The 12,803-nt window shown below is 27.8% G+C and overlaps 1 protein-coding gene across 5 annotated transcripts in view; it reads right to left on the bottom strand.

Annotated features, from left to right (window-relative positions):
- The window catches only part of LOC102679312 (dual specificity tyrosine-phosphorylation-regulated kinase 4), a 176,900-nt gene that overhangs the window by 105,654 nt on the left and 58,443 nt on the right, over positions 1 to 12,803 (bottom strand). Inside the window, exon 1 of one of the 5 annotated variants that reach the window (XM_006608739.2) lies at positions 4,683 to 4,952. The exons of the other annotated variants lie outside the window; for them this stretch is intronic. The gene's annotated coding sequence lies outside the window, so the exon portion shown is untranslated. Of the gene's footprint in view, positions 1 to 4,682; positions 4,953 to 12,803 lie in introns of those variants that run through there. 5 annotated transcript variants of the gene reach the window in all.

The following is a 12,803-nucleotide window of genomic DNA, read 5'->3' as shown; positions in this document are numbered from 1 at the left end:
TTTTTTTTTTTTTTTTTTTTTTTGTAATTTTAATACAGAGTAAATTAAATCTTATCGTATTATTTTACTAATCAGGAAGACATGGTTGGCTGATACGAATAGTTCCTGGAACGTTTAAATTAACGATATTATATATTTTAATTCTGAATGTAATTTTCGTTTGATTACGTTATTCGTTTATTGCATAAGAATATTTGTTTCAAGTTAGTGTATAATAATAATGGATTATTTAGATTTTATCAAATTATACTTTCATAAAGTGAAATTTTTGACTTAAAAAAATTGTACGAATTTCCCAATTTACTTTATAATAATCAAAAATATTTTTTATAAAATTTTTACACGAAATTTACAATATATATTATATTACCACTGAAAACAGAATTTTATTCTCGTTCACTTTCCTAACTTTTCAAAACTAATTAACTTATTACCTTGCACGTGAACTTTATACCCGTATCTCGACAATTAAGGGACACAATGCAGTCAAGAAACCTAACCTCCAAACCCGTATTAACTCATTTAACCAATATCAAAGCCGACGATCTTAATTGGCGAACGTAAAAAGAAAAAATAATCTTCCCCTTTGAATCTCACATTAACCGATTGTACGATTGGATGACCAAAAAGTTAGACTAGCCGAAAATTTCTTTCGCACGAAGGAGATTGCGTATCCCCTGAAGTGTGACGGCATGGCTGGTCGATAAAAGTGCAATAAAGTGCATGCGCAGTCGCTTTGTCGCAGAAGATTCGAAGCTTTGGCTCAAGAAGCTACGGCTGCTACATGGTTCGTAAGCATGTAATAGAATTAACCGCGAAACAGCCTCGATTAGTATCTTGGAAGGCCTCCGGTTTGCATTCAGAGGCCGGTTTGACACGGATCTAATAGTTTTAACCGCGAAACCGTATACGCCGTGGGACACGTGTTGCCGTCTGCGAAACAACAAATGGTGGAACGCGATCGAATCTTATTGTACGATTTGAACTCTTATGAAAATATATTGTGTTTATACACTGTGATAAACATCTCATGATTGCGTACACAAAATCGTAATACACTTTGGGAAAGGAAAGAGAACGAAGAGAAGGAAAATAATATACGAAGGGTAGAGGTTATGTTTCTAGGGAAAAAGTGCTGTCAATTTTTTTTTTTAAAATATTTATGATATTTCATAAAATATATTTTTACTTATATATAACATGATGCACTTTATTGAATAGTACATGTTTTTAAAATTTGATGATATAAAATTTGATTTTATTGAAATACTTTGTATGCATAATATGTGCAGAATATCAAGACATTTTTTCATTATTTATTTTCATTATTTATTTTTTTATTCTTTGTAAGGGATAGAAAGTGAATCATATACTGGCAGATCGCGAAATATTGTGGATATCTTGATATTTTGCAGTAGAAATGAGCGATTATGTGAGGTTAGAATTATTAGACTTACAATGACATAAAATATAATGAAGTTTCTTATAGAGAGGCATGAGATTAAAAGAAAGAATAGAGTATTATTAGTCTGTAGATTAATTTGCTCTTAGTTTGAATTCTTCTAGAGAAATTACGTTTCTTTTTTAAAAAACCATTTATGGTTACCTATATTTTAAGTAAAGAAAATTCATCAAAAATATATGATGAAACAAAAAGATATAAGAAATGTACAATATGAATAAAAAGTTTAAGGTCACATGTTATTCTGTATCGACTAATTAATGCATAATTGAGGTTGAATAACTTAATTTGGCAAACTGACCTTTTCTGATCTTTAATTATACTATACAAGTTGTAAATTATAATTACAAAGAAGATTATGGAAGTATATTATAATAAAATAAAAAATGAAATAATGACAATAGATTTTTAAATTATAAATACTCATATATTGTATATTATGAATGCTTATTTACTTTAAAATCAATTCTTATCATTAAAAAATTTTATAAAATCTAGAATAGATAAATAATGAAATAATATATTTAATGATATAGGATAAAATGCTTTTAATTATAATAAAATCTAATATCTTCATATTATATCAATTTAATATTTACATCAATTTAATATTTAACATTTTACTAATAAAATAAGTACTTAATTGATAATAAATAATCCTATTTCAATTTCGAAAAATATACAACAAAACTTATTAAAGTGATTCATTTAAAAATGAATGAAATAATAATTAAATAAAAAATTAATTGATAATAAAAACATGAATAACAAAATTTGCATAAATGCTTGCCCTGATCTCGTTTTTACGACTTACAGCTGTTTCAATGTTATATCAAGTGTTATCTTACTTTTAGAAAAAGCATCGTTAGAAATTTTCAACGCATGCTACTGCTATTAAGAGAACGGATTAAAATGATTTATTAAGCGTTATGAAAGTACTCATAAATAGTAGGTATAGTAATACAAGACACGAAGAAGCACTTATTATAAATATTCAAGTAAAACGAGCTGGATGTTAGCATGAATGAAAAAGATATTTTTGAAAGTGGAGAAGATGTGGAAAAACGGAGATATGAATTAATTTTCGTCGTATATAAACTATTTTCATCATTTTTACATTTCATAAAGTTAAAATTGCAAATGTAATATATATATGTATCTGTGTATTTATATATTTATTTATTAACAGGTTTTTATGAAGAGAAAAAAAAATTGATTCATTAAATAGCTAAAAAAAAATCTTGATTCTTGTTTCTCAGATGATTATTCTAATTAATTAACTTATTTAGGCCATTAACAATTTTTTTTTTCTCTCATGATTAATATTAAACTTGCCTGATGATTTGCTTGATCGATCAAATGTAACGAAGTCAATAAATATAACAAAATTCTTTATAATATAAAGGAAAAATTTTCGAAAGGGAGCTCAATGATATTTTTCTTATATTTTCGAGAAAATATAGAATCAAGTATTAAATGAAATTTGAATCAATGATTCATTATATATGAAATAATTAATATTTAATAGAGTTTCTAAAATAATCAATATCTCATTTCAATTAATGTTATTAATTTATTATTTCAGTTTTATTCATATTTTAAAGTTCAAATATTTCAGAATTATCGTATTCATAAATTATTAAAATATTAAAATACCATCAATCAAAATATTCCATTTCTCAATTCTTCAATCCTTCCAAAATTATCATTAAATACTCGATATTCTATTTATACTATATCCTTCGATATACGATTAACTTATTCAAGATTATCATTTGGATCTCGCTATTTTCTCATTCTCCTCGCAATTCTCATGAACTGTGTTCGTCATCATTGAAGTAATCGGCGTATGACGTTAATGACTGGTATCGAACGAAGTTGATAATGTCAGAGACAGCAAGGCCGCGGATGTCAGGTGGTGTTAATGGTACAGACATTCTCCTTAAGCAAGCGCCTATTTTCATCCTACGCTCAACGAGCACTCAATGTTGCAAGCCCCACAATGTAATCTTCACGTGAAATATGCCACACTGTCTTGAGCCTATATGCTTTCAGGTAATTCACCTGAGAGGTTGACGATAAGTAGCTTATAACTTTCTATAGATGTTGAACGACTTTTAGGGACCAAGTTCCATCGATGTTGTCTTTCGTTCTGGTTATTTTCGTTCAAAATATAATTACATGGACAACATAAGTATGTCTTTAATCGATAATTGATGGGCGGATTAAGCATTTTTAAATGTATTTTTAAGTTGTATGAATCAAGAGCGAAGGAAATTTCATATAAGAATAGATTTTTGAAAAATTATTAAAGAAATTTATTATTTCAAGTGTATATATTTTAACATTAAATCATATAAATACCTTTTTCAAATGAATATTTTATTGAAATGTAAGAAAGTATTATTTTAAATAATAATAATGAGTACTTTGAATAAACAATTTTTAATTTTAACATTATTATGATAAAGTGAATTACTCAATGGTTCAATAAAAAATGTTTATGATTCTCGCTACATTAAGAATTTAATACAGTAATTAATTTTTTTATGTGATTAAATATTTTACAGTAACTTTCTAACTCGATTATTATCAAGAACATAAATTTTTGCAGTATGAAATATTGTGTTGATGTACAATTAATCTACAAAATATCCAATTTTTACATTTTTATAATTATACAAAAGGAAAATTAAATATAAGAGAGTTGTGTATTTCAACAAAGTATAGCTAAGAAAGATTCAATGATTACATTCGTTAGTCACTCTTCTAGTATTCAATGAATACTTAATAATGCCTTTTGATCATAGTTGTTTTTAGTAAAAGAATTATTAAATGTTCTTTTTAAATCTCCTTGATGAATATAAAGATCTCAATTTCTACTTCTGCTTTCTCTTTGTGATTGAGAAATTTATTAATAAATTTTTGTTGAAATTCAAGCGAGAAATTCGAACAAAATAATTGATAATAAATTCATATAAAATTCATATCAAATTAAATGATAAATAATATTTTAATTCTATTTAAATTAAACACCTCAAATATTTTCTCTTAAAGATTTTTTTCTCAATTTGTTAGTTATAAAAGTTAGTAGTAATGTTAAAGATTAGAATATTTATATTCTTTTTTTTATTCTTAAAAGTTGAGAAACATTTTCTTTCAAATTTTGGATATAGTTAATTAAAAATTCAAAAAGCGTGAAATAATGATTGATATTTACCAAAATGTCCTGAAGTGACACCGGCATCAGTGAGCACGTCGACATGACTATTAAAATGTTCCTTCAAGCTTTGCACCAACAAATCTATCTTCCAACCGATTTTTTACCGTAACAATCAAAATTAACAAGAACAATTGTTAATCTCAAAGAACCATCAAACTTAATCTAACATTTAAAATAATTCAATATTTATAAAGTCAATACTGACATTATACTCATTGAAAATCTAAATCGCTGAGAATCACTTAAACAAACTATCTTCAATACACAACGTTGAATCGACAAATTTTTTTATTCAGAATTGATTTATAAAATTAATATCGCACAATTTTCGATAAACCTTTTAACAAAATATATAATTCAATTTTCAAATTTATAGCCGGAAATAATTTAATTTATAAATTTAATTTTCCACAATTGAAAAATTTCCTTTTAAAAAAACAAACTCGTATGCATTTTTCTCTAAATCACGATGAAAGTAACAACAAAGCAATAAGAAAAATGGATTGGAAAACGGCCACTATCGTGTAAGTGAGCATGAAACACGTTTTCGAAGAACGCGAATAGCGAGTGCTCGCAACATGTCCAATTCACAGAGACGAAACAGCCGATCTCCCCGCAATCGAAAGACTGACTCGACACTGGTATATCCTGATTCCGTGAAAGACTTCCTCGCCCCTATATTAAATTAAACCACACTTCCAGCCGGTACAGTCATCGACTGTGTACACTAGCGCATACTATAATCCAATATTTCGAGGCTAATCTAAGCTTGACGATGCGGCCAATATGCAAAGATGTCGTGGTGCATATGGAATCGCGGCGATATTGAGAGAAATTTTTCAAATTGTTGCAAAGTTAATGAACGGTCGTGGAATTTCCACGTGCACCACCTGGTCGTGAAATTATCGATCGCGAAGAGTGAAGTTTGATGAATTTTTTGTAGGAAATGAAGGAATTTTTGATGGGTGGAGATTTTCCAGAAAGTATGGAAATTTTTTGAAAAATAAATGTAAATGTAAATTATTTGAATGGATAGGATAAGGAATTATTGTTAATGGATACACGATTGATTGAAATTGGTTTCTTTTGAGTATAGAAATACGAAATGTTATATTTTCAAGAATAAGCGAGGAAAATCTTAAAATTATAAGTAAATAAAATAAAATCTGGTAAGAGTAAGTACGTGAAAGAACAAACTTTCTCGACCAACTCGATCTAATTAAAAATCAATGAATTTCCTTCTCCTTCCAAATTAATCAAGAAACAACATACGTTAGTAATAGTTTCAAGTGAAAGGATGGATCTTGTAGCAAATACGAAAAGGAAAAAAGGAAATGAAAAACTTGGAAAATGACGAAACGCGATATCGTTCGAATTAAATGTCGTACTACTTGTAAAAAGTCGAGTTTAATCGCAAAAATATGCAACGATGTAGTTAAATATACGTTTCATTCTCATGGAATCATGGAATTACGACCAGTCGGAGAAAAAAGAAAAAAGAAAAACAATTCGATACGCAACATTGTTGCAACCACTTAATTTTACGTTGCGAATCATTAACTACGAGTAACTAGTCTGAGTTAGGATCGACTGTGCCGTTTTATGCTCAGGAAACCCTATGGTTTAAGTATCGCGTGCTAATGAACGAAAAATAAAACAAGTCGATTCCCTTTGAGGTTCCACAACCGGTTTCACATATAGAAAAATATCTCTTAAACTCTCTTTTTTATCGAAGTTACGATCTTCGACGAAGATGGCGTTCGAGTCACGTTAGTTATTAACAATATTACTTCGAGATTATCCGTAGATAAGAGAAAAAGATGGCGGAGAAGAAATTTTTTTTAAATAATTATTAAATTTGAATATCCATAAAATGGAATAAAATAAAAAAGATAAGATTTAGAATCATTATAGTTTAATGTTTCTTTCTTAACTTATAATGATTTTTTTTGTACGTGTATTTTCTTTTAATATAGTGTTATTATATTATTATATACAATTGTATATTATTGATACAATTTTATTCAATATAAGACAATTTATAAAATTCAAAAGTTTATATTATATTAATCGAAAAATTAAGTTTCATTGAACAATTTTTTTCTTATGATGATATCTTGTTTATGTCTATGCAAGCTAACATATTATTTCTATTTGAAATACAAACACATATTGATAGTTAATGCAAATACATTTTACATAAAATGTCAAACACGATTTATTTATTTTTTTTATTCTTATGAACAGTGTGATATACCTTTCTTTGATTTAAAAAAAGAACGAAAGCATTACTTAATGATCACTGAGTGCTATGTAAATATTTCTAATTTATTCTTTTGTACGCATAATGGAATATAAACTTTACACAGGATAAAAGAAAATTTAAAAGGAGAATAATTTGTTCTTTAATAAGTTTGCTATAATGATTGAAACGAAAGAAAAAAGAAAAAAAATAAAAAAGTTATTTTAATTTCTTGATAAGTAAGAATTATTTGAAAATATTTTTAAAATCAGAAAGAAACACTAATTTATGATTCTAAATTTTTACAAGAAATCATCATAATGTGCACAATTTTTGCAACAAATAATTTTGAATTTCTAATTTCAACAAAAAAATAAATTACATTAACAAAATAAATTACATATAACAATCTTAAAATCTAATTGTTACAAATAAGAAATTCACTATTTTATATCAATCATATATTTCATATATTTAAATAATAAATTGTTTAAAATAATTCCTACTTTTAGCGATATTTTCTTTCGCACAGAATGCTTGACCATGGACAACCATCAATTTATTGATCCATCTACCTACTCTTATTGTGCGAATTGCGTTAAATGCCCAGCTCTTTCGACCAAGAGAAACCTTTTAGCCTCACGCACAGCTCTATAAATAGAAATTCACCTCATTGCATTTCGCTACTCTTTGAATAAATAAATCCACCATTCACTATTCGAACCCCATAATATATGCAAACAAATGAAAAAAAAAGCATCGATAAACTATATCGAAAATTCATATTAGATATATCGATCTAACGCGTACGAACTTGCACGAATTATATTCACAAGAATAGTTGAAGGTGATATCGATGCCCATTTACAAACAAATAAATAGGAAACACTCATAAACCATATTGAAATCACCCAGCCAATAACAATAAAACCAATAACACTATCGTATATCGACTTAACGTGTCGTGTATAAAAGTATACAAATCTTCACAATCGTGAAGATTGTTTCCATCACGGTTTCAAATCTATTTACTAGCGTAAAAACGTGCAAAAGAAAGATAAACTGTACCAAAGAATATAACGCGAATAGCTTACGAACTTACACGAATGTACACGAAAAGAGACGAGGATAGTGTCGATCTTTCCACGAGACGCGAGGACCCGCGTGTTTCGGGACAGATGGTCGGCCAGCCACTGATCGCGAGTGCGTGTCGCGTGTGCAAGCATTCTGAGGTGTTCACGCGTGTTCGTGCATATGCGTGGCCCGCTCCTCGAATATCGCGCTCATCCGGCGGTCTCGTCTCGCTCATAGCGTTTGGTCCCCGCGCGCATTATAATTTCTGACCGAGTCGCGTCGTTGGAATGCTATTGTCTCGCGGCTTCCGATTTTCTGCCCGCGACCTCACCACCCTCGTCCCGCATTAGCGACTATGATTAATGTTTAGTTTTGTCGAGTTTCTTTAATTTCTTTCGTTAAGTAATTGGCAATATCGTCGATTATCTTGTTTGTCGAAGAGAGCATGTAATTTTATATGAAGCTACGAATAGCTTGGATAATATAGATTGGATCATTGATTGTATTTGTAACAGTAGGGGTAGATATATATTAAAAATGATTATACTTGTTTCTTGTTTGTAATTTTATTTGTTTTCCAATTAATGTAAATTTACATTATTTATGAAAATCTCTAGTATGAAATTGTATGAATAAGATTCCTTTTCGATTTAATAGTCTTCCTATGAATAATGAATAAAATTGTTATCTTTAAGTAGAAATTTACTTTTACTTCAATTATATAACTGGTAAATAAAAAAAAAAAGAGAAATTCAATCTACTAAAAACAATTTACTAAAAACATTATTTCATCATTTCGAAGGAAAGTAAATGTATTTTTTTTTATTTATTTCCAAATATATTTTAATAAATATTACTAGGAAGTCCAGATAAATGCGTTATGATGTTTTAACAGAATATTATTGGTTGTATCACAGTAGGAAGTTCAGTCCGGAGCTATTATAAGGTACCAGCTAGCTACCTCTTTCCCACTTAAACAATTTAATGAGTGATACTCTAGCTCAATTTAACCGACAACCAGATTAAATTGCTTTAATAAACATTTTTTCTCTCTCTCTCTCTCTTTTTTCGTAATATTCGATATATAGATTTTTACTGCTAATTTTTATACGCGCACAAAATCAAATTGTGACAGAATTTCTTCTCGATTAAGTACATACTTTTTCCTCGATTTGCTTTATCTATTCATTCCGCACTTCATCCCAGTCAATAAAAATAAAACAGGAAAATATACAAAAAGATATAAATTTGACTTTTAAATTACAATATCGAGATATAGATACTATAAATATATATATATTTTTTACTTTTTAAAACAGAGTTTGTATAATTATATAGTATATCTATATGTGTGAAAGAATGAGAGAAATATGAAAAATATTAAGTTATTACATAAAATCATTCATAGAATCAAAGTAGTACAAAAACCTCAAACAATATTTATTACATCAATTTTATTATTTTATTAAAAAAATTAAGAATCAAACAAAAAGAAATTGAATCAACTTAATAGAATTCAATTTCAAACTTTTGTTAATAGAACTTTCAAAAAGGCTAATTATTTAAGGAAATACATAATAAATCGTTGAAGGTTTCATTTAAAAATTCGGCACTATCGCACACAACGATCTAATAATTTAAAACTTTTAAATCTTTCACAATATTTGTCGATATCGTCAAGAGCAAATATTCTCCCAAGGATTTCACCGAAAGATTCTTCCATCCACGAGAGTACCATTTTTTTGTCCATTTCGACCTTTATCTTTATTTATCCAGTTATATTTGCTCCTGTACATGACGGATATTCACGTTCTTTAAATATTAAAAGAAAAGAAAAAAAAGAAGAGAAAATATCTCTTAAGAACAGCCACCTTGAAATTATTCCGATCACATTTTTCCTTTTGCTTCGACCGCTCTCCTAAGCTTATTCCTTGTCCGTTCAACGTCCTGAACACGGATCAGGACCGTGTATTTTGCATGGAAATGCGGACACAAGAGCTGTCATGCCGATTTAAATAGGGAAGGAAATAAATGTCCAAAACGTAGACAGCTATGCAGAGTATCTTTGTCCACGACCAAGTCCGGAAGTCGTTCAAGAACGCCTGCAACTGCCTTATTATAGCGTTTGATGGCTATACGAACAGATGAGGCTTTGCCAATACGATGTTTCCATAAAATATAAATAGTTTCAGCGATCACGAGTTACCAAAATTGTTAATCTTTTACAATGCCGACTTGCGACTTCAAGGTTTACCTTGCTATTGCTTCTTAGATATAAATGATCTTAAGTTTCGTTGATAATTGTATTGTGATCACTATCTTGTAATGGACAATGTTTGACAAAGAATATTCTTTTGGACGAGGAAATATTTTTAAGAAAGAAAGTTATAATATGAAATATCATAAAGCGAATGATATGAAAATTGAAATGAAAAATCGCGAGAATTTTATTTTATTGCATATAATCCTTGGCAATCTTTTTAAACTTGTCAGGAGTTCAGTGAACGAGTGAGTATCCTTTAATTTTCGTGGCTGGATTGCTACTTAAGAAGTTAGTTTCTTTTTAACGATGAACTACTTGTAAGAAGATTCTCTGTAACTTTGCAGGCATTCATTCTGTTCGAAATCCCTTTTGTGTATCTATCAAATATTTTTCACAATTATTATTATGTATAGAATATTATATAAATTAATATATTCATAAAATGAATAGATATAATAATTTGATAATTGAGATTAATTTTAATTTTATTGTTATTTTTATTCTAGATATAATAATTTATATGATATGCAATTTGTATAATTATCGTTTGATAATTTGGAAAATTATTGTAAATATAAAACACATACCACTGAAAATATATATTACTATCAAATATATATATATCACTGAACACGTGTCACTGAAAATTTACGCTTTGAACTATTTAAATAGAATTATATAGGTTCATAAAGCAAAGAAAATGTTCTGAATTAGTCAAGGTCTGGCGAGATCAATGTGAATTCTGTAAACAACGTTAAATGTATGGTAAATATACAGTGTGTCCATATTGATAGTTTCCAACCTTGACCGTAGCCACAGAAGTATCTGTATATTCTTACGACGGCCTCGATTAATAGAGATCATTATTTTTGTCCTTCCAAAATTGTTGCAAAATTATATTTTATGAATGTATAATTGCATTATTGTAAGAAAAAAAAGCGACAAAAACAAGAAAAGAAAGATTTATTTATAAAGAATAGATATTTACATACGTTGAAATGATTTTTCTTCAATTTTTATTCAAATTCTCGAATGCAACTATAATAATTGTGTAAATAGATTTACGAAACCTTTTTACGTATCTGACGTTCGTCAATAGTGGAGAATAAATATCGTGTTTTATATTTCTTTCCGGATTAATTAATCCAGAACAAACACGTGACAACTCACGCGTAAGATCAAATGCGCGTGCTAACATTGTTACCAATCGTGGAAACCTTACAGATATACTACTTACTTAAGTTTGATCATATACAAGGTGTTAATATATTTGCAATCACTTTGAGATATTGATTCTAAAAACCAAAACAAACACAAAGATTAGTGTAGAAAAATATTGAGATTGAGATTCATTTATTAAATTATAGGCAATTATAAGTTTGCATTAAGACGAAGCGAATACAAGATGGCGGTCTATCTCGTTGTGTTTCTGTCTTTTTTTATCTAATGTTATCTAATTATCTAAAACTTTAATTGTTTATAAATTAATTAATATTTTTGGATACTAATTTTTGTATTTTTTTTTGGCATTTAAATCAAAAGAATTTTATGAATATATTAACATCTTGTAGACATAAAATTTGTTTTATTTTTTTTTATATCAATATATTAATCATTATACATTTAAAACTTGGAGTTTTATATCTATTTTTTTTTATTTATTAGATTTATTTCCCAAATGATTGTAAGTTTGAATTTAAGTTAATCATGATAAATTACTTATACTTTTAATATGTTTAATTTCAACGTATATTTTTTATAAACATTATTAATATTATTTAAACAAAAGAATATAATAAAAATTTAAATATCAGGAAATGTGTTAAAATATTTAGAAAATTAAACTATTAAAAAATTCATATAATTGAAAGATACTCGAATCTACATTATAAAAAAAGGAAAGACAAAACATTTAGGTATTCGTTAAACTCATAATTTGTCAAATTTATTACGAGGATGTGAATAAGTTCGCATATCGGAATAAGAGGGAGAAAATTGCAGAGAAATCTCGAAATATATCCGTTTCATATTTCAATTAGCAAAATTTACGGAAATTCCAATAAAATTTTATAGCGCATCACCGGAAATGAAGCTTTCAAAGCGATCGTTATTCCCTCCGGTCATAAATGTATCGCGTATACCTCTTAATTTGTAAAGTTAAAACACGAAGGCCAAACGGGTGCCATTTTGAATGTTGCCATTTGCAACAAAATCTTCTCCTATAAATTATTTCTCAACGATTATTTCTTTCCTTCACTCGATTTTATACTCCGCTCAAACGTTTAAATCAACGTTTTATCTCATACTTGTGCGATTAAAAATATTTCAAAGAATTTTAAATATACCTATATACAAAAATATGATACAAAACAACAGAGCTTTTTCGCAATAAATCAAATATTAATACTTTGTTTAAAAAATTGTAATTATCTCTATCATTCTTTGAATCATTCGATCAATGAATTTCTTTTTAAAGAAAAATATTATAAATCTCGTTCCAACTGTGTTATTTTAGACTCGTCGAACTTGAAATAAAAAT

Source organism: Apis dorsata, unplaced genomic scaffold (assembly GCF_000469605.1).
Source record: "Apis dorsata unplaced genomic scaffold, Apis dorsata 1.3 scaffold_44, whole genome shotgun sequence".
Taxonomy (NCBI): domain Eukaryota; kingdom Metazoa; phylum Arthropoda; class Insecta; order Hymenoptera; family Apidae; genus Apis; species Apis dorsata.
Note: the sequence above shows the minus strand (reverse complement) of the source record. Positions and strands in the feature narration are given on the sequence as shown.